The sequence below is a fragment of the Festucalex cinctus genome, chromosome 15 (genome assembly GCF_051991245.1).
Source record: "Festucalex cinctus isolate MCC-2025b chromosome 15, RoL_Fcin_1.0, whole genome shotgun sequence".
NCBI lineage: Eukaryota > Metazoa > Chordata > Actinopteri > Syngnathiformes > Syngnathidae > Festucalex > Festucalex cinctus.
In genome coordinates, this window is record NC_135425.1 from 6,160,075 (window position 1) to 6,181,874 (window position 21,800).

Here is a 21,800-nt window from a genome sequence, read left to right on the forward strand (position 1 = left end):
TGGCGCTATGGAGCCATTTTTCTGTTATCACCTATGGCGACTTTAAAATATCAAATTTTTCGCCAGGCCTGACGTGTGTGTAAAGTTTGGTGAGTTTTCGTTCACGTTTAGTGTCTCAAACATGTGATTGTTTGCGGAAAAGAATAATAACAAAAAATAAAAAGAAGAATAATAAGAATTCCTTGAAAAACAATAGGGACCTCGCAGCGGTCGCTGCTCGGGCCCTAATAATAATAATAATAATAATAATAATAATAATAATAATAATAACTAGAGCTGCGAGCAGCTATAAAGGGCCCTCGCAACCCGGGCCACGTTGGGGTCCTTGCACGTTGGGGTCCTTGCACGTTGGGGTCCTTGCACGTCGGGGTACTGGCATGTTGGGGTACTGTCAAATAGGAAACCATCTAAATTGTAAACGTTTTTGCCATGCTTTGTGTTTTTAAAGTTTCATGGAAAGGCCAAAAATGATGCACAATTAACAAAATAAAATCAAAATGGATTGGCACATGGCTATATAGAATACTTTTTGAATATATTCGGCATGCCTGCCAATATTCACACATCTAGCTGAATCATATAATCGGAAAGACTTCATAAAAATGTCTAGAGGGCGCTATTGAGCCATTTATTACAAATTGCACAACAAATCTCTAAATAAAATATTCATGTTCCAGACAGGTCTGGTGTGTGTGCAGTTTTGTGAGTTTTCACCCATATTTAGACTCTCAAAAAAGCATTTTTCTTCACAAACAATGCATGGCTACAGCAAAGGAGTGTGACAAAATAAAAAAATTCAATAACTTTTCATCTTAAATATCTTAAGATGAAACACGCCAAAGAATGAAGACGATCTGATAAGTTCTGTTGAAAATATGACCCCTATAAAAGGCCCCAAAAAATGGCTACAAATACCAAAGTAAATCAAAATGGCAGACTTCCTTTTTGATTCAGCATATGGCTTTAGAAACCTTTTTGTAAGTCTTAGGCTGATAGGTATCCAAATTTTTACAAATCTAGCTGAATCATAAAACACAAAACATTTGCAAAAGCTTCATAAAAATGTCTAGAGGGCGCTATTGAACCATTTATTGCAAATTGAATAAGAAATCTCTAAAATATTCATGCTGATGACAAGCCTGATGTGTGTGTAAAGTTTCATGAGTTTTTGCACGTTTAGACCCAAAAAAAAAGCAGCATTTTACTTGGCAAACAATGCATCGCCATGACAACGGCGTGCGACAAAATAAATAACTTTCGATAACTTTGCATCTTAAACATCTTAAGATGAAGCACACCAAGTTTAAAGACAGTCGGATAAATTTTATAGGAGGAGTTCGTTAAAATATGACCCCTAAAAAAGGCCACAAAAAATGGCTACAAATCCCAACGTAAATCAAAATGGTGGACTTCCTGATTGGTTTAGCATATGGCTCCAAGAGACTTTTTTGTACATCCTGAGCTCTTATGTTTGCCTGCAAATTATCATAGCTTTAGGTGAAACGTACAACCGGGAATGCTTTGTCTGTTTAATCAAAACGCAAAATATGGTGTGCAATTCCAATGCATTGCTATGGCAACAGCGTGTGACAAAATAAAAAACTTTCGATTACTTTGCATCTTAAACATCTTAAGATGAAACATACCAAGTTTGAAGACAGTCGGATAAATTTTGTAGGAGGGGTTCGTTAAAATATGACCCCTGAAAAAGGCCACAAAAAATGGCAACAAATCCCATCATAAATCAAAATGCCGGACTTCCTGTTTGTTTTAGCACATGGTTCCAAGAGACTTTTTTGTACATCGTGGGCTCTTATGTATGCCTGCAAATTTTCATAGCGCTAGGTGAAACGTACAACCGGGAATGCTTCGTTAAAGAGGAGTTTTTTAGCTCAAAATGTGATGCCCGGCCCCTGGGGGACTTCCTGTTGCGTTTAGCACATGGCACCAAGAGACATTTTTGTACATCCTGGGCTGTTACATATGTCTACAATTTTTCGTCGCTCTAGCTGCTTCGTACAACTGGGAATGCTTCATTAAGAAGGATTTTTTTCCTTTGCAAAAAGTGCATGCCACGATAACAGCGAAATAAAAAACTTTCAATAACTTTTCATTTTCAACATCTTAAGATGAATCACACCAAGTTTGAAGATGATCGGATAAACTCTGTAGGAGGAGTTTGTTAAAATATGACCCCTATGAAATGGCCAAAAAAAATGGCAACACATTCCAAAGTAAATCAAAATGGCGGACGTCCTGTTAGGTTTAGCATATGGTTCAAAAAGAGTTTGTTGTACTTCGAGGGCTGTTATATACCTCTACAAATTTTGGTAACTTTAGGTGAAACGTACAGCCGGGTATGCTTTGTTAAAAAGGAGTTTTTTTAGCTCAAAATGTGATGCCCGGCCCCTGGGGGACTTCCTGTTGGGTTTAGCACAGGGCACCAAGAGACTTTTTTGTACATCTTGGGCTGTTACATATGTCTACAAATTTTCGTAGCTCTAGCTGCTTCATACAACTGGCAATGCTTCTTTAAGGATATTTTTTTTCCTTTGCAAACAGTGCATGCCATGACAACAGCGTGCGACGAAATACAAAGCTTTCAATAACTTTTCATCTTCAACATCTTAAGATGAATCACACCAAGTTTGAAGATGATCAGATAAACACTGTAGGAGGAGTTCGTTAAAATAAGGCCCCAATGAAATGGCCAAAAAAATGGCAACACGTTCCAAAATAAATCAAAATGGTGGACTTCCTGTTAGGTTTAGCATATGGTTCAAAAAGAGTTTTTTGTAGGTCATAGCCTGTTACATATGTGTACCAATTTTCGTAGCTCTAGATTAAACGTACAACCGGCAATGCCTCGTGAAGTAAGAATTTTTAAACTCTAAATTTGATGCGCCGCCGCCGTCATATAGTATATCAAAAACTTTTCATTTTTCACAATGATGTTGTCCCAGGTGTTGAGATGGTACATCCCAAGTTTGAAGTCAATCGGGTTAACCGTGTAGGAGAAGCGGGCAAAAGTATGACCCCTGTAAATGTGCAAAAATTGGCAAAAATTGGACATTTAAATACTCATACCTCACTTTCTGTCTATTTTAGGGTACACACTTCAAAGAGGTTTTTGTTCATTGGGATGTGCTACAGGTGCCACACAATTTTCATAGCCGTCGGACAATCGTAGCGGGACAGGGATCCGTTTAACCTATGTAGGGGGCGCTAAGGAGCCATTTTTCTGTTATCATGTATGGCGACTTTAAAATATAAAATTTTTCGCCAGGCCTGATGTGCGTGTAAAGTTTGGTGAGTTTTCGTTCACGTTTAGTGTCTCAAAAATGCGATTGTTTGCGGAGAAGAAAAAGAAGAATAATAAGAAGAATTCCTACAAAAACAATAGGGCCTCGCAGCGGCACCGCCGCCGCCGCTGCTCGGGCCCTAATAAGAATTCCTTGAAAAACAATAGGGACCTCGCAGCGGTCGCTGCTCGGGCCCTAATAATAAGAATTCCTTCAGGAACAATAGGGACCTCGCAGCGGTCGCTGCTCGGGCCCTAATAATAAGAATTCCTTCAGGAACAATAGGGACCTCGCAGCGGTCGCTGCTCGGGCCCTAATAATAAGAATTCCTTCAGGAACAATAGGGACCTCGCAGCGGTCGCTGCTCGGGCCCTAATAATAATAAGAATTCCTACAAAAACAATAGGGCCTCGCAGCGGCACCGCCGCCGCCGCTGCTCGGGCCCTAACTAGAGCTGCGAGCAGCTATAAAGGGCCCTCGCAACCCGGGCCACGTTGGGGTATTTGCACGTCGGGGTACTGGCATGTTGGGGTACTGTCAAATAGGAAACCATCTAAATTTTAAACGTTTTTGCCATGCTTTGTGTTTGTAAAGTTTCATGGAAAGGCCAAAAATGATGCACAATTAACAAAATAAAATCAAAATGGATTGGCACATGGCTATAGAGAATACTCTTTGAATATATTAGGCATGCCTGCCAATATTCACACATCTAGCTGAATCATATAATCGGAAAGACTTCATAAAAATGTCTAGAGGGCGCTATTGAAGCATTTATTGCAAATTTAATAAGAAATCTCTAAAATATTCATGCTTATGACAAGCCTGATGTGTGTGTAAAATTTCATGAGTTTTTGCACATGTTTAGACCAAAAAAAAAAAAGCAGCATTTTACTTGGCAAACAATGCATCGCCATGAAACGGCGTGTGACAAAATAAATAACTTTCGATAACTTTGTATCTTAAACATCTTAAGATGAAGCACACCAAGTTTGAAGACAGTCGGATAAATTTTGTAGGAGGAGTTCGTTAAAATATGACCCCTAAAAAAGGCCACAAAAAATGGCTACAAATCCCAACGTAAATCAAAATGGCGGACTTCCTGTTTGGTTTAGCAGATGGTTCCAAGAGACTTTTTTGTACATCGTGGGCTCTTATGTATGCCTCTAAATTATCATAGCGCTAGGTGAAACGTACAACCGGGAATGCTTCGTTAAAGAGGAGTTTTTTACCTCAAAATGTGATGACCGGCCCCTACGGGACTTCCTGTTGGGTTTAGCACATGGCACCAAGAGACTTTTTTGTACATCGTGGGCTGTTAAATTTGTCTCCAAATTTTCGTAGCTCTAGCTGCTTCGTACAACTGGGAATGCTTCATTAAGAGGGAATTTTTTCCTTTGCAAACTGTGCATGCCACGGCAACAGCGTGCGACGAAATAAAAAGCTTTCAATAACTTTTCATCTTCAACATTTTAAGATGAATCACACCAGGTTTGGAGATGATCGGATAAACTCTGTAGGAGGAGTTCGTTAAAATAAGACCCCTATGAAATGGCCCAAAAAATGGCAACACGTTCCAAAGTAAATCAAAATGGCGGACTTCCTGTTCGGTTTAGCATATGGTTCAAAAAGAGTTTTTTGTACCTTGAGGGCTGTTACATATGTCTTCAAATGTTGGTAACTCTAGGTGAAATGTACAGCCGGGAATGCTTCATTAAGTTGGAATTTTGAAACACAAAATTTGATGCCTCGCCTCTGGCGGACTTCCTGTTAGGTTTAGCATATGGCACCAACAGGCTTTTTTGTAGATCATAGTCTGTTACATATGTGTACCAATTTTCGTGGCTCTCAATTAAACGTACCACCGGCAATGCTTTGTTAAGTAAGAATTTTGAAACTGTAAATTTGATGCCCCGCCACCGTCATATAGTATGTCAAAAACTTTAGATTTTTTACCATGATGTTGTCCCAGGTGTTGAGATGGTACAGCCCAAGTTTGAAGTCAATCGGGTTAACCGTGTAGGAGAAGCGGGCAAAAGTATGACCCCTGTAAATGTGCAAAAATGGGCCAAAATTGGACATTCAAATACTCATACCTCACTTCCTGTCTATTTTAGGGTACACATATCAAAGAGGTTTTTGTTCATCTGGATGTGCTACAGGTGCCACACAATTTTCGTAGCCATAGGACAATCGTAGCGGGACAGGGATCCGTTAAACCTATGTAGGTGGCGCTACAGAGCCATTTTTCTGTTATCATGTATGGCGACTTTAAAATATCAAATTTTTCGCCAGGCCCGATCTGCGTGTAAAGTTTGGTGAGTTTTCGTTCATGTTTAGTGCCTCAAAAATGTGGTTGTTTGCGGAAAAGAATAATAACAAAGACTAGAGCTGCGAGCAGCTATAAAGGGCCCTCGCAACCCGTGCCACGTTGGGGTATTTGCACGTCGGGGTACTGGCACGTTAGGGTACTGTTTCATAAGAAACCGTCTAAATTGTAAATGTTTTGCCATGCTTTTTGTGTTTGTTCACATTGCTATGGAATGCTTTATCGAGGTATTCGGCTGATAGGTATGCCTCCCAATATTCACACATCTAGCTGAATCATATAAAAAAAAAAATTCTTTGCAAACAATGCATCGCTACAGCAAAGGCGTGCCACGTTGGGGTACTTGCACGTCGGGGTACTGGCACGTTGGGGTACTGTCAAATAGGACAAGGACCATCTAAAATGTTTTTGACAAGCCTTGTGTGTGCAAAGTTTAATCAAAACGCAAAATATGGTGCGCAATTCCCAAAATAAATTCAAAATGGCGGACTTCCTTTTAGGTTTAGCATACGGCTACAGAATACTTTTTGTAGGTCTTAAGCTAATAGGTATGCCTCCCAGTTTTCACAAATCTAGGTCAAGTCATCTTTAGTTGTGTATCGCTTGAATCATACAATTGGAAATGCTCCATAAAAATGCATAGAGGGCGCTATTGAGCACAACGTTGGGTTACTTGCACGTCAGGGTACTGGCACGTTGGGGTACTGTTACATGGAACAAGGACCATTTAAAATGTTAGTTTTTTCCATGCCTTGTCTGTGCAAAGTTTAATGAAGAAGGCCAAAAATTATGTATAATTCCCAAAATAAAATCAAAATAGCGGACTTCCTCTTTGGTTTGGCAAATGGCTACATAATACTTTTTTGTAGGTCTAGCATAATCATACAATCGGAAATGCTTCATAAAAATGTCTAGAGGGCGCTATTTATTGCAAATTGCGCAATAAATCTCTGAAAATTCATGTTCATGACAAGTCTGATGTGTTTGCAAAGTTTCATGAGTTTTCATGTGTATAAAAAAAAAAAAAAGCAGCACTTGACAACTGTTACATGGAACAAGGACCATTTAAAATGTTAGTTTTTTCCATGCCTTTTCTGTGCAAAGTTGAATGAAAAAGGCCAAAAATGATGTATAATTCCCAAAATAAAATCAAAATAGCGGACTTCCTCTTTGGTTTGGCAAATGGCTACATAATACTTTTTTGTAGGTCTAGCATAATCATACAATCGGAAATGCTTCATAAAAATGTCTAGAGGGCGCTATTTATTGCAAATTGCACAATAAATCTCTGAAAATTCATGTTCATGACAAGTCTGATGTGTTTGCAAAGTTTCATGAGTTTTCATGTGTATAAAAAAAAAAAAAAGCAGCACTTGACAACTGTTACATGGAACAAGGACCATTTAAAATGTTAGTTTTTTCCATGCCTTGTCTGTGCAAAGTTGAATGAAAAAGGCCAAAAATGATGTATAATTCCCAAAATAAAATCAAAATAGCGGACTTCCTCTTTGGTTTGGCAAATGGCTACATAATACTTTTTTGTAGGTCTAGCATAATCATACAATCGGAAATGCTTCATAAAAAGGTCTAGAGGGCGCTATTTATTGCAAATTGCACAATAAATCTCTGAAAATTCATGTTCATGACAAGTCTGATGTGTTTGCAAAGTTCCATGAGTTTTCATGTGTATAAAAAAAAAAAGCAGCACTTGACAAACAATGCATTGCTATGGCAACAGCGTGTTACAAAATAAAAAACTTTCGATTACTTTGCATCTTAAACATCTTAAGATGAAACACACCAAGTTTGAAGACAGTCGGATAAATTTTGTAGGAGGGGTTCGTTAAAATATGACCCCTGAAAGTTTTTCCTTGCCCGGTTGGAGGGTTAGATCAGGGGATGTCGCAACTTGTTTGTGGTTAAGTGCTACAGAAGTAAATGTGTCTTAACAACCTCATGATTGAATGTGTTTTCAATTCTCTAGGATGTGATTGGATTGTATCAATTAAATGTTCTTATAACTGATTCAGTGAGTAGTAAAAATAGTGTGTCAAGTATAATGACATGAAATATAAGGAATACAAAAAACAAAACAAGAACCCTCTAAATTACACATTTTGTTCTAGGCTTTATGTGCGTGCATAGTTTGAGTATACACCTAGGTTTAGGCCAGGAGTGTTCAAACCTTTTGCAAAGAGGGCCGGGTATGGTAAGGTGAAAATGTGTGGGGCCTAATCAACCATTTAGTTTAGCCTGACATAATTTTTTTACATGCATATGTAAATATATATATGTGGACAAATGTGTACATATGTCTACAAATTTTTGTAGCTCGAGCTGCTTCGTCCAACTGGGAACGCTGCATTAAGAAGGATTTTTTTTTCCTTTGCCAACAGTGCATGCCATGACAACAGCGTGCGACGAAATAAAAAGCTTTCAATAACTTTTCATCGTCAACATCTTAAGATGAATCACACCAAGTTTGAAGATGATCGGATAAACTCTGTAGGAGGAGTTCGTTAAAATAAGACCCCTATGAAATGGCCAAAAAAATGGCAACATGTTCCAAAGTAAATCAAAATGGCAGACTTCCTGTTAGGTTTAGCATATGGTTCAAAAAGAGTTTTTTGTACCTCGAGGGCTGTTACATATGTCTTCAAATTTTGGTCACTCTAGGTGAAACGTACAGCCGGAAATGCTTCATTAAGTAAAAATTTTGAAATGCAAAATTTGATGCCCTGCCTCTGGCGGACTTCCTGTTAGGTTTAGCATATGGCACCAACAGGCTTTTTTGTAGATCATAGTCTGTTACATATGTGTACCAATTTTCGTAGCTCTAGATTAAACGTATAACCGGCAATACTTCAGATGAAACATGCCAAAGAATGAAGACAATCTGATAAGTTTTGTAGAAAATATGAGGCCTATAAAAGGCCCCCAAAAAATGGCTACAAATAGCAAAGTAAATCAAAATGCCGGACTTCCTGTTTGGCTTAGCATATGGTTCTAAAAGACTTTTTTGTACATCGTGGGCTCTTATGTATGCCTCCAAATTATCATTGCGCTAGGTGAAAGGTACAACCGGGAATGCTTCGTTAAAGAGGAGTTTTTTAGCTCAAAAAGTGATGCCCGGCCCTTGCGGGACTTCCTGTTGGGTTTAGCACAAAGCAGCAAGAGACTTTTTTGTACATCGTGGGCTGTTACATATGTCTACAAATTTTCGTAGCTCTAGCTGCTTCGTACAACTGAGAATTCTTCATTAAGAAGAATTTTTTTCCTTTGCAAACAAGTGCATGCCACGACAACAGCGTGCAGCGAAATAAAAAGCTTTCAATAACTTTTCATCTTCAACATCTTAAGATGAATCACACCAAGTTTGAAGATGATCGGATAAACTCTGTAAGAGGAGTTCGTTAAAATAGGACCCCTATGAAATGGCCAAAAAAATGGGAACACGTTCCAAAGTAAATCAAAATGGTGGACTTTCTGTTAGGTTTAGCATATGGTTCAAAAAGAGTTTTTTGTACCTTGAGGGCTGTTACATATGTCTTTCAATTTTGGTAACTCTAGGTGAAACGTACAGCCGGGAATGCTTCATTAAGTAAGAATTTTGAAACTCAAAATTTGATGCCCCGCCTCTGGCGGACTTCCTGTTGGGTTTAGCATATGGCACCAACAGACTTTTTTGTAGGTCATAGTCTGTTACATATGTGTACCAATTTTCGTAGCTCTAGGTTAAACATACAACCGGCAATACTACGTTTAGTAAGAGTTTTGAAACTCTAAATTTGATGCCCCACCGCCGTCATATAGTATGTCGAAAACTTTAGATTTTTTTACCATGGTGTTGTCCCAGGTCTTGAGATGGTACATCCCAAGTTTGAAGTCAATTGGATTACCCGTGTAGGAGAAGCAGGCAAAAGTATGACCCCTGTAAATGTGCAAAAATTGGCCAAAATTGGACATTTAAATACTCATATCTCACTTCCTGTCTATTTTAGGGTACACACATCAAAGAGGTTTTTGTTCATCTGGATGTGCTACAGGTGCCACACAATTTTCATAGCCGTCGGACAATCGTAGCGGGCCAGGGATCTGTTTAACCTATGTAGGTGGCGCTATGGAGCCATTTTTCTGTTATCACCTATGGCGACTTTAAAATATCAAATTTTTCGCCAGGCCTGACGTGTGTGTAAAGTTTGGTGAGTTTTCGTTCACGTTTAGTGTCTCAAAAATGTGATTGTTTGCGGAAAAGAATAATAACAAATAAAAAGAAGAAGAACTAGAGCTGCGAGCAGCTATAAAGGGCCCTCGCAACCCGGGCCACGTTGGGGTATATGCAAGTCGGGGGACTTGCACATTGGGGTACTGTTAAATAGATAAGGACCATGGAAAATAGAAATGCATTTGCCGTGCCTTGTGTGTAAAAAGGTGCAGTAAAAGGCCAAAAATGATGCACAATTCCCAAAATAAATTCAAAAGTGTGGACTTTCTGATGTGTGTGCAAAGTTTCATGAAAAGTCGCTCGTTTGATATTCAAAACCAGCATCTGTTCATTTGAAAACATTGCATGGCACAGAGATGGTGTGTGATCAAATAAAAAGCTTTTTGATGACTCTTAATGTGGTGTCGCTGTGCAACACATATGTATTCATGACATAGTGAAGTATTGTGACAGTTTTGTAGGGTCCAGCAAACAGTAAATGTGTGACAGTTATTCAAGAAAAAATGTAGCTTTGAAGCAGGCTAACCAATGACATCATCTAAAGGGGAAAAAAGCACATGAGCAAGCATAGGTATAAGTAGAGGAGAAAAAGAGATGAAAGAAGTGCGAGAGATGGAACAGGAGAGGAATGCAGCTGTTTATGTATAGCTGTTGTAACAGGACAGATTAAATAACACTTTAACCTGGGGTTAACAGCGCCCTAGGACAGATAAACTCTTTAGTGTAAAAGTTTTCTGGGACAGATGAATCCCTTGGGGTCAAAGAGTTTGGGTTAGCACATAGTCTGTCTTAGGATAATGTAACCTCCATGGATGAATTAGTCCTAGGACGCTTTGACCTGCGGGCTAAAACTTCAGGGGGGTTAACCTGTCCTGTTATATTGTGATCATCGTCTTCGTGCATGTCCTCAGTGGCTTCTTCTGTCTGTGTGGCAGCATTTGATACATCTGTAGAACAAAAAAGAATGAAGAATCATGTTAGATCTGTGAAGTTTGGTTGTCTTAGGTGTAGTTTACAGAACAGTCGTGTGCATATTTTTAGCATGGTAGTGTCTTAATACAAATGCATATTATGTAATGCACTGTATATGGATATTACAGACGTAATATTTGACGGTGATCTTATATTCATAGTTTTTGCCCGTTAATAAATAATATAGCTAGTAAGTAATAAGACACGCAAAAATGGTATAGTTGAATCCTCTGGGTCAAAAAGCAATGTTTTAGGATTGTGTGATGAAATGATGAATAAAAGTAAGGATACGACAGGTACATAAATGGTTATGTAAGTGTAACGTGTTGGTGCAAAACGTTGTGGTCGTGTTGCATGTTACTCAATGGCTGTGTGTGTCAAAACGAGTTTATTTGAAAGAATATACAAATATATACACACGGACATATATATTTATACAGTATAACAGTACCGCATGTATTGGTTTTAAGGAAAGAGTTGAAAAGCAGTGTTCAGAAAAAAGCATAAGACGCACAAAGTACCATTTCACTACATGTAATAAGTTGTCAAGTAGACATGTGAATTAAGTGGTTAAGATAGTGGCTACTGTGCAAGTAAGCTTCAATTGTTTCTAAAAGGTTAGCATATGTGTTCTACATGATATCAATGGCTAGACGTGCTCGTGGAGAAACATTACAAACAGAAAAACACACTAAAGGTGCCTTTAACAAACCTGTTAATAAATGAGAGCTTAATACATATATGTATGGCATACTGTATATGATTGAGAAAGTTGTCCTGTTTAGTTTATGTATTGTATACTTACGGAAAAAAGTTGGCAATCTTTGCGTATGGAGATGATTAGAGGGTCTTTATCAAAAGAGAATTTGCTTGGTGATTTGTTCATGTTCTGTAGAAAAGCAAAGGAGTAGAAATAAATACAGTATCATACTTCATAAACATACAAGAAATTTGTAGCTGTATTAACCATTGTTGGTATTTGAAGTGATAATTTAGGAATAGAAGTGTAGTGATTGCAGAATTTATAGAGTGCTTACCTTGTATGACTTTGTAGATGGAAATGTCTTTTGTTGAAAGAGCTCTTTGTTGTCTACTATATATGCAAGGACAAGCATAAGTAGGTGTGGTTATGAAGTACTTGACCATTGAAATAAAGCAGTGGTATCAAATGTATGGACCGTGGTTTGGCTCAGGCCTGCAAAGGGGTTTAATGTGGCACAAGAGATAATCTTGTAAGGTACAAAAAATAATAATAATATAATAGGTATGCCTCTGAGTTTTCACAAATCTAGGTCAAGTCAAGTCATCTTTAGTTATTTCGCGCTTGAATCATCCAATCGGAAATGCTCCATAAAAAATGTATAGAGGGTGCGATTTATTGCAAATTGCACAAGAAATCTCTAAAAATTCATGTTAATGACAAGTCTGATGTGTGTGCAAAGTTTCACGAGTTTTCACACATGTATAGATAAAAAAAAACAAAGCAGCACTTTACTTGGCAACCAATGCATCGCTATAGCAGCAGCGTGCGACAAAATAAAAAACTTTAGATAAATTTGCATCTTAAACATCTTAAGATGAAACACACCAAGTTTGAACACGGTCGGATGAATTTTGTAGGAGGAGTTAAAATATGACCCCTAAAAAAGGCCACAAAAAAAGGCTACAAATCCCATCATAAATCAAAATGGCGGACTTCCTGTTTGGTTTAGCACATGGTTCCAAGAGACTTTTTTGTACATCGTGGGCTCTTATGTATGCCTCTAAATGATCATAGCGCTAGGTGAAACGTACAACCGGGAATGCTTCGTTAAAGAGGAGTTTTTTTAGCTCAAAATGTGATGCACGGCCCCTACGGGACTTCCTGTTGGGTTTAGCACATGGCACCAAGAGACTTTTTTTGTACATCGTGGGCTGTTACATTTGTCTCCAAATTTTCGTAGCTCTAGCTGCTTCGTACAACTGGGAATGCTTCATTAAGAAGTAATTTTTTCCTTTGCAAACTGTGCATGCCACGGCAACAGCGTGCGACAAAATAAAAAGCTTTCAATAACTTTTCATCTTCAACATCTTAAGATGAATCACACCAAGTTTGGAGATGATCGGATAAACTCTGTAGGAGGAGTTCGTTAAAATAAGACCCCTATGAAATGGCCCAAAAAATGGCAACACGTTCCAAAGTAAATCAAAATGGCGGACTTCCTGTTCGGTTTAGCATATGGTTCAAAAAGAGTTTTTTGTACCTTGAGGGCTGTTACATATGTCTTCAAATATTGGTAACTCTAGGTGAAATGTACAGCCGGGAATGCTTCATTAAGTTAGAATTTTGAAACACAAAATTTGATGCCTCGCCTCTGGCGGACTTCCTGTTAGGTTTAGCATATGGCACCAACAGGCTTTTTTGTAGATCATAGTCTGTTACATATGTGTACCAATTTTCGTAGCTCTAGATTAAACGTACCACCGGCAATGCTTCGTTAAGTAAGAATTTTGAAACTGTAAATTTGATGCCCCGCCACCGTCATATAGTATGTCAAAAACTTTAGATTTTTTACCATGATGTTGTCCCAGGTGTTGAGATGGTACAGCCCAAGTTTGAAGTCAATCGGGTTAACCGTGTAGGAGAAGCGGGCAAAAGTATGACCCCTGTAAATGTGCAAAAATGGGCCAAAATTGGACGTTCAAATACTCATACCTCACTTCCTGTCTATTTTAGGGTACACATATCAAAGAGGTTTTTGTTCATCTGGATGTGCTACAGGTGCCACACAATTTTCGTAGCCATAGGACAATCGTAGCGGGACAGGGATCCGTTAAACCTATGTAGGTGGCGCTACAGAGCCATTTTTCTGTTATCATGTATGGCGACTTTAAAATATCAAATTTTTCGCCAGACCCGATCTGCGTGTAAAGTTTGGTGAGTTTTCGTTCATGTTTAGTGCCTCAAAAATGTGGTTGTTTGCGGAAAAGAATAATAACAAAGAAAAAGAAGAAGAAGAATAACTAGAGCTGCGAGCAGCTATAAAGGGCCCTCGCAACCTGGGCCACGTTGGGGTACTTGCACGTCGGGGTACTGGCATGTTGGGGTACTGTTTCATAGGAAACCGTCTAAATTGTAAATGTTTTTGCCATGCTTTGTGCTTGCAAAGTTTCATGGAAAGGCCAAAAATGATGCACAATTAACAAAATAAAATCACAATGGTTTGGCACATGGCTATAGAATAATTTTTGTAGGTATTAGACTGATAGGTGTGCCTCCAAATATTCACACATCTAGCTGAATCATATAATCGGAAATACTTCATAAAAATGTCTAGAGGGCGCTATTGAGCCATTTATTACAAATTGCACAACAAATCTCTAAAATATTCATGTTCTTGAGAGGTCTGATCTGTGTGCAAAGTTTTGAGTTTTCGCTCATATTTAGACTTTCAAAAAAAAAAGTATTTTTCTTTGCAAACAATGCATCGCTAGAGCAAAGGCGTGACAAACAATTTCAATAACTTTTCATCTTAAATATCTTCAGATGAAACACGCCAAAGAATGAAGACGATCTGATAAGTTTTGTAGAAAATATGAGGCCTATAAAAGGCCCCAAAAAATGGCTACAAATAGCAAAGTAAATCAAAATGGCAGACTTCCTGTTTGGTTTAGCATATGGCTTTAGAAACTTTTTTGTCAGTCTTAGGCTGATAGGTATCCCAATTTTTACAAATCTAGCTGAATCATACATTTCCAAAAGCTTCATAAAAATATCTATAAGGCGCTATTGAGCCATTTATTGCAAATTGCACAAGAAATCTCTAAAATATTCATGTTTATGACAAGTCTGATGTGTGTGTAAAGTTCCATGAGTTTTCGCTCATTTAGACAAAAAAAAAAAAAAAGCAGCATTTTACTTGGCAAATAATGCATCGCTATGGCAACGGCTTGCGACAAAATAAAAAAAACTTTCGATAACTTTGCATCTTAAACATCTTAAGATGAAACACACCAAGTTGGAAGACAGTCGGATAAATTTCGTAGGAGTTCGTTAAAATGTGACCCCTAAAAAAGGCCTAAATCAAAATGCCGGACTTCCTGTTTGGTTTAGCACATGGTTCCAAGAGACTTTTTTGTACATCGTGGGCTCTTATGTATGCCTGCAAATTATCATAGCGCTAGGTGAAACGTACAACCGGGAATGCTTCGTTAAAGAGGAGTTTTTTTAGCTCAAAATGTGATGCCCGGCCCCTGGGGGACTTCCTGTTGCGTTTAGCACATGGCACCAAGAGACATTTTTGTACATCCTGGGCTGTTACATATGTCTACAATTTTTCGTCGCTCTAGCTGCTTCGTACAACTGGGAATGCTTCATTAAGAAGGATTTTTTTCCTTTGCAAAAAGTGCATGCCACGACAACAGCGTGTGACGAAATAAAAAACTTTCAATAACTTTTCATTTTCAACATCTTAAGATGAATCACACCAAGTTTGAAGATGATCGGATAAACTCTGTAGGAGGAGTTTGTTAAAATATGACCCCTATGAAATGGCCAAAAAAAATGGCAACACATTCCAAAGTAAATCAAAATGGCGGACGTCCTGTTAGGTTTAGCATATGGTTCAAAAAGAGTTTTTTGTACCTCGAGGGCTGTTGTATACCTCTACAAATTTTGGTAACTCTAGGTGAAACGTACAGCCGGGTATGCTTTGTTAAAGAGGAGTTTTTTTAGCTCAAAATGTGATGCCCGGCCCCTGGGGGACTTCCTGTTGGGTTTAGCACAGGGCACCAAGAGACTTTTTTGTACATCTTGGGCTGTTACATATGTCTACAAATTTTCGTAGCTCTAGCTGCTTCGTACAACTGGCAATGCTTCTTTAAGGATATTTTTTTTCCTTTGCAAACAGTGCATGCCATGACAACAGCGTGCGACGAAATACAAAGCTTTCAATAACTTTTCATCTTCAACATCTTAAGATGAATCACACCAAGTTTGAAGATGATCGGATAAACACTGTAGGAGGAGTTCGTTAAAATAAGGCCCCAATGAAATGGCCAAAAAAATGGCAACACGTTCCAAAATAAATCAAAATGGTGGACTTCCTGTTAGGTTTAGCATATGGTTCAAAAAGAGTTTTTTGTAGGTCATAGTCTGTTACATATGTGTACCAATTTTCGTAGCTCTAGATTAAACCTACAACCGGCAATGCCTCGTGAAGTAAGAATTTTTAAACTCTAAATTTGATGCGACGCCGCCGTCATATAGTATATCAAAAACTTTTCATTTTTCACAATGATGTTGTCCCAGGTGTTGAGATGGTACATCCCAAGTTTGAAGTCAATCGGGTTAACCGTGTAGGAGAAGCGGGCAAAAGTATGACCCCTGTAAATGTGCAAAAATTGGCAAAAATTGGACATTTAAATACTCATACCTCACTTTCTGTCTATTTTAGGGTACACACTTCAAAGAGGTTTTTGTTCATTGGGATGTGCTACAGGTGCCACACAATTTTCATAGCCGTCGGACAATCGTAGCGGGACAGGGATCCGTTTAACCTATGTAGGGGGCGCTAAGGAGCCATTTTTCTGTTATCATGTATGGCGACTTTAAAATATCAAATTTTTCGCCAGGCCTGATGTGCGTGTAAAGTTTGGTGAGTTTTCGGTCACGTTTAGTGTCTCAAAAATGCGATTGTTTGCGGAGAAGAATAATAAGAATAAGAATAATAATAATAAGAAGAATTCCTACAAAAACAATAGGGCCTCGCAGCGGCACCGCCGCCGCCGCTGCTCGGGCCCTAATAATAAGAATTCCTTGAAAAACAATAGGGACCTCGCAGCGGTCGCTGCTCGGGCCCTAATAATTTTTACAAAAACAATAGGGACCTCGCAGCGGTCGCTGCTCGGGCCCTAATAATAATAATTTTTACAAAAACAATAGGGACCTCGCAGCGGTCGCTGCTCGGGCCCTAATAATAATAATAATAATAATAATAATTTTTACAAAAACAATAGGGACCTCGCAGCAGTCGCTGCTCGGGCCCTAATAATAATAATAATAATAATTCGAACGAAAAACAATAGGGACCTCGCAGCGGTCGCTGCTCGGGCCCTAATAATAATAATAATAATTTTTACAAAAACAATAGGGACCTCGCAGCGGTCGCTGCTCGGGCCCTAATAATAATAATAATTTTTACAAAAACAATAGGGACCTCGCAGCGGTCTCTGCTCGGGCCCTAATAATAATAATAATAATAATAATAATAATTTTTACAAAAACAATAGGGACCTCGCAGCGGTCGCTGCTCGGGCCCTAATAATAATAATAATAATAATAATAATAATAATAATAATAATTTTTACAAAAACAATAGGGACCTCGCAGCGGTCGCTGCTCGGGCCCTAATAATGAAGAACTAGAGCTGCAAGCAGCTATAAAGGGCCCTCGCAGCCCGGGCCACGTTGGAGTCCTTGCACGTTGGGGTACTTGCACGTTAGGGTACTGGCACGTTGGGGTACTGGCACGTTGGGGTACTGGCATATTGGAAGCAAAATTTCTTTGAAAATGGCATAATAAACGTTTACATGTAGAATATTTTTTTTGCCAGTGTGTGTCAAGCTCAACGGGTTTTGGTGATTGTTAAGACCTGCAAAAATCAGCGTCCTTTTTTATTTTTAGGCAATGAGTTGCCCTGATTGGTATTTTTTGTAAAAGTGTATATATACATCATCGCTCGTTGTACTCATTGCACAATGTTACTTTTATTGTCCAAAGGGGCAATCAAAAATGAATAAAACAAAATGGAAACGTACATACGTTTGGATCGGTGTGAAGCCAGTGAACAATTTGAGTGGTGGAAACTAAAAGAATATTCATAAATGACTTAGTCATCACACTTAGAATGAGTTTACATTTTTTTGTACAAAATACCGTATGTGGGTTTTTTTTTTTTATATAAACCTCAAGGGCTAGGTGGCGCTGTATTTATAACTGAATGTTGACATCGAGATACCTTCAGGCCTTGATTATAAGCATACATGTCAAGTGTGGGATTTTTTTTGGAGCATGTACGGTGGAGTTATTAAGCATATCCTACATTCACGATATTGCTTTTAATGTCCACAGAGGCTATCAAAAATAAATCAAAATATATATATGTTTGGATAAGTCTGATGCCAGTGAACATTTTGAGTGGTGGAAACTAAAAGAATATTCATAAATGACTTAGTTATCACACTTACAATGAGTTTACAATTTTTGCAAAAATACCGTAAGTGAGGCTTTTTTTTTTTTATGCCTCAAGGACTAGGTGGCGCTGTATTTATAACTGAATTTTGTCATCGAGATACCTTCAGGCCTTGACTATAAATATACATTTCAAGTATGGGATTTTTTGGAGCATGTACCTGGGAGTTATTCAGCATAGCCTTCATTCACGATATTGCTTTTAATGTCCATAGAGGCTATCAAAAATACATAAAACTAAATAACAAAAATATGTGTGTTTGGTTAGGTCTGATGCCAGTGAATATTTTGAGTGGTGGAAAGTAAAAGAATATTCCTAAATGACTTAGTTATCACACATAGAATGAGTTTACATTTTTTGTACAAAATACCGTAAGTGGGGTATTTTTTTTTCATGCCTCAAGGGCTAGGTGGCGCTGCATATATAACTGAATGTTGTCATAGAGATACCTTCAGGCCTTGATTATAAGCATACATGTCAAGTGTGGGATTTTTTGGAGCATGTATCGGGGAGTTATTAAGCATATCCTTTTTCTGTGCGAAACACAAATTTTTATGCCCCGCCCTCATCATATAGTATTTCCAAAAGTCAAGATTTTTCCGTCTGTTGTTGGCTCAGGTCTTGACATGGTTCAGGTCAAGTCATAAGTCAGTCGGCTAAAACGTGTAGGAGAAGTGGGCAAAAGTATGCCCCCTGAAAATGTGCAAAAATCGTCAAAAATGGGACATTCAAAAATTCGTAGCTCACTTCCTGTTCATTTTAGCATATGGGTCCAAGAGACTTTTTTGTAGGTCTTGGGCTCCCTCATACACCTAAAAATATTCGTCGTTCTTGCTTAAACGTACAACCAGGGCTGCTTCGTTAAAAACTTCTAGGGGGCGCTATTGAGTCATTTTTGTAAAAATAGCACAATCAACAATAAAATATTGCTCATTTTACCAGGCCAGATGTGTGTGCCAAGTTTCATGAGTTTCTGTGCATGTTTAGACCCTCAAAACTGGCGTTGTTTTCTTGGCGAACAGCGCTTAGCCACACCCACAGCAATTCGCGAAAACTCACAAACTTCGTGTTGTGACATCATGAAGGCCGAAACCCTCATCTGAGCAAATATGAGGTAGGTCCAGTTAACGTGTTTGGAGAAAAACGTAGAAGAAAATTCGTAAGAAAAAAAATTGCCACTAGGTGGCGCTATCAGTTAGATGAAATGTAAGTTAGTAGATGTCTTTAGAGCTGGACTCTCATCAAATGTGTGAAATTTTGAGAAGATAGGATCATCTCGGTCAAGTTAATGTAGCTTTTATTGTCACGAAAAATCATCAGACTTTGCGTCACCGTAGCGGCCACGCCCTTTGGCGAAAAGTTACAATATTCAGTGTGGGGCATGATCAACATCTTAAGGCTTTTCTGACCAATTTTCAACTGGATCCCTTCAACGAGCTCAGCACAGTAGCTAAAAACGTAAAGTATGACATTTATTGTAACCACTAGGTGGCGCTATATGTATAACTGAATTTTGTCATATAGATGTTTTCAGGCCGTGACTATTACGTTGCCTGAGAAGTTTGAGATTTTTTGGAGCTTGTACATGGGAGTTATTCAGCATTTGCTCTTTCTGGACAAATGAAATTTTAAAGGCAATATTTGATGCCCCGCCCCCATCATATAGTATTTCGAAAATGCAAGACTTTTTGCCCAGCTGTTCTCTTAGGTCTTGAGATGATAAATACCAAGTTTGAAGTCAATGGGATGAAAAATGTTTGCATAGGGGGAAAAAGCATGACCACAGTGAATGTGCCAAAATAGGCCAAAATTGGACATTAAAAAATTCATAGCTCACTTCCTGTACATTTTAGCTACATGGTCCCAATAGACTTTTTTTGTGCGTCTCGGGGTGCTACACGTGCCTGCCAATTTTCGTTGCTCTAGCTCAAACGTGCCGGGCTTGGTTTTTATTTTTCTATGCTAGGGGGCGCTATAGAGTCGCGTTGTTATGACGACTTCATAATATCAAATTTTTCGCCGGACCTGAGGAGTGTGCAAAGTTCGGTGAGTTTTCGTGAATATTTAGGTACCCAAAATCGCGATTGTTTGCGGAGAATAAAGAAGAAGAAGAATAACTAGAGCTGCGAGCAGCTATAAAGGGCCCTCGCAGCCCGGGCCACGTTGGGGTCCTTGCACGTTGGGGTACTTGCACGTTAGGGTACTGGCACGTTGGGGTACTGGCATATTGGAAGCAAAATTTCTTTGAAAATGGCATAATAAACGTTTACATGTAGAATTTTTTTTTTGCCAGTCTGTGTCAAGCTCAACGGGTTTTGGTGATTGTTAAGACCTGCAAAAATCAGCGTCCTTTTTTATTTTTAGGCAATGAGTTGCCCTGATTGGTAGTTTTTGTAAAAGTGTATATAGACATCATCGCTCGTTGTACTTATTGCACAATGTTACTTTTATTGTCCAAAGGGGCAATCAAAAATGAATAAAACAAAATGGAAACGTACATACGTTTGGATCGGTGTGAAGCCAGTGAACAATTTGAGTGGTGGAAACTAAAAGAATATTCATAAATGACTTAGTTATCACACTTAGAATGAGTTTACATTTTTTGTACAAAATACCGTATGTGTTTTTTTTATTTATTTATATAATATGCCTCAAGGGCTAGATGGCGCTGTATTTATAACTGAATGTTGTCATAGAGATACCTTCAGGCCTTGATTATAAGCATACATGTCAAGTGTGGGATTTTTTTTGGAGCATGTATCGTGGAGTTATTAAGCATATCCTTCATTCACGATATTGCTTTTAATGTCCACAGAGGCTATTAAAAATAAATAAAAATATATATATGTTTGGATAAGTCTGATGCCAGTGAACATTTTGAGTGGTGGAAACTAAAAGAATATTCATAAATGACTGAGTTATCACACTTAGAATGAGTTTACATTTTTTGTACAAAATACCGTATGTGGGGTATTTTTTTTTATGCCTCAAGGGCTAGGTGGCGCTGCATATATAACTGAATGTTGTCATAGAGATAACTTCAGGCCTTGACGATAAACATACATGTCAAGTTTGGGATTTTTTGGAGCATGTACCGGGGAGTTATCAAGCATATCCTTTTTCATTGCGAAACACAAATTTTGATGCCACGCCCTCATCATATAGTATTTCGAAAAGTCAAGATTTTCTCCCCTGTCGTTGGCTCAGGTCTTGACATTGTCCAGGTTAAGTCTTAACTCAGTCGGATGAAACGTGGAGAAGAAGTGGGCAAAAGTATGCCCCCTGTAAATGTGCAAAAATCATCAAAAATGGGACATTCAAAAATTCGTAGCTCACTTCCTGTTCATTTTAGCATATGGGTCCAAGAGACTTTTATGTAGGTCTTGGGCTCCCTCATACACCTAAAATTTTTCGTAGATCTTGCTTAAACGTACAACCGGGGCTGCGTCGTTAAAATTTTCTAGGGGGCACTATTGAGTCATTTTTGTAAAAATAGCACAATCAACATTAAAATATTGCTCATTTTACCAGGCCAGATGTGTGTGCCAAGTTTCATGAGTTTATGTGCATGTTTAGACCCTCAAAACCGGCGTTGTTTTCTTGGCGAACAGCGCTTAGCCACGCCCACAGCAATTCACGAAAACTCACAAACTTCGTGTTGTGACATCATGAAGGCCGAAACCCTCATCTGAGCAAATATGAGGTAGGTCCAGTTAACGTGTTTGGAGAAAAACGTAGAA

General features: G+C 38.6%; 1 protein-coding gene and 1 long non-coding RNA gene across 2 annotated transcripts in view; both read right to left on the reverse strand.

The window, feature by feature from the left end:
• The window catches only part of slc12a2 (solute carrier family 12 member 2), a 441,149-nt gene that overhangs the window by 338,627 nt on the left and 80,722 nt on the right, over positions 1-21,800 (reverse strand). The gene's annotated exons all lie outside the window — the stretch shown is intronic.
• LOC144002482 (uncharacterized) overlaps positions 10,221-21,800 on the reverse strand; it is a 65,876-nt gene continuing 54,296 nt past the window's right edge. Inside the window, exons 2-4 of the long non-coding RNA XR_013278752.1 lie at positions 11,866-11,921; positions 11,634-11,717; positions 10,221-10,803 (exon numbers count right to left, since the gene is read on the reverse strand). This is a non-coding gene — a long non-coding RNA (uncharacterized LOC144002482). The remainder of the gene's footprint in view (positions 10,804-11,633; positions 11,718-11,865; positions 11,922-21,800) is intronic.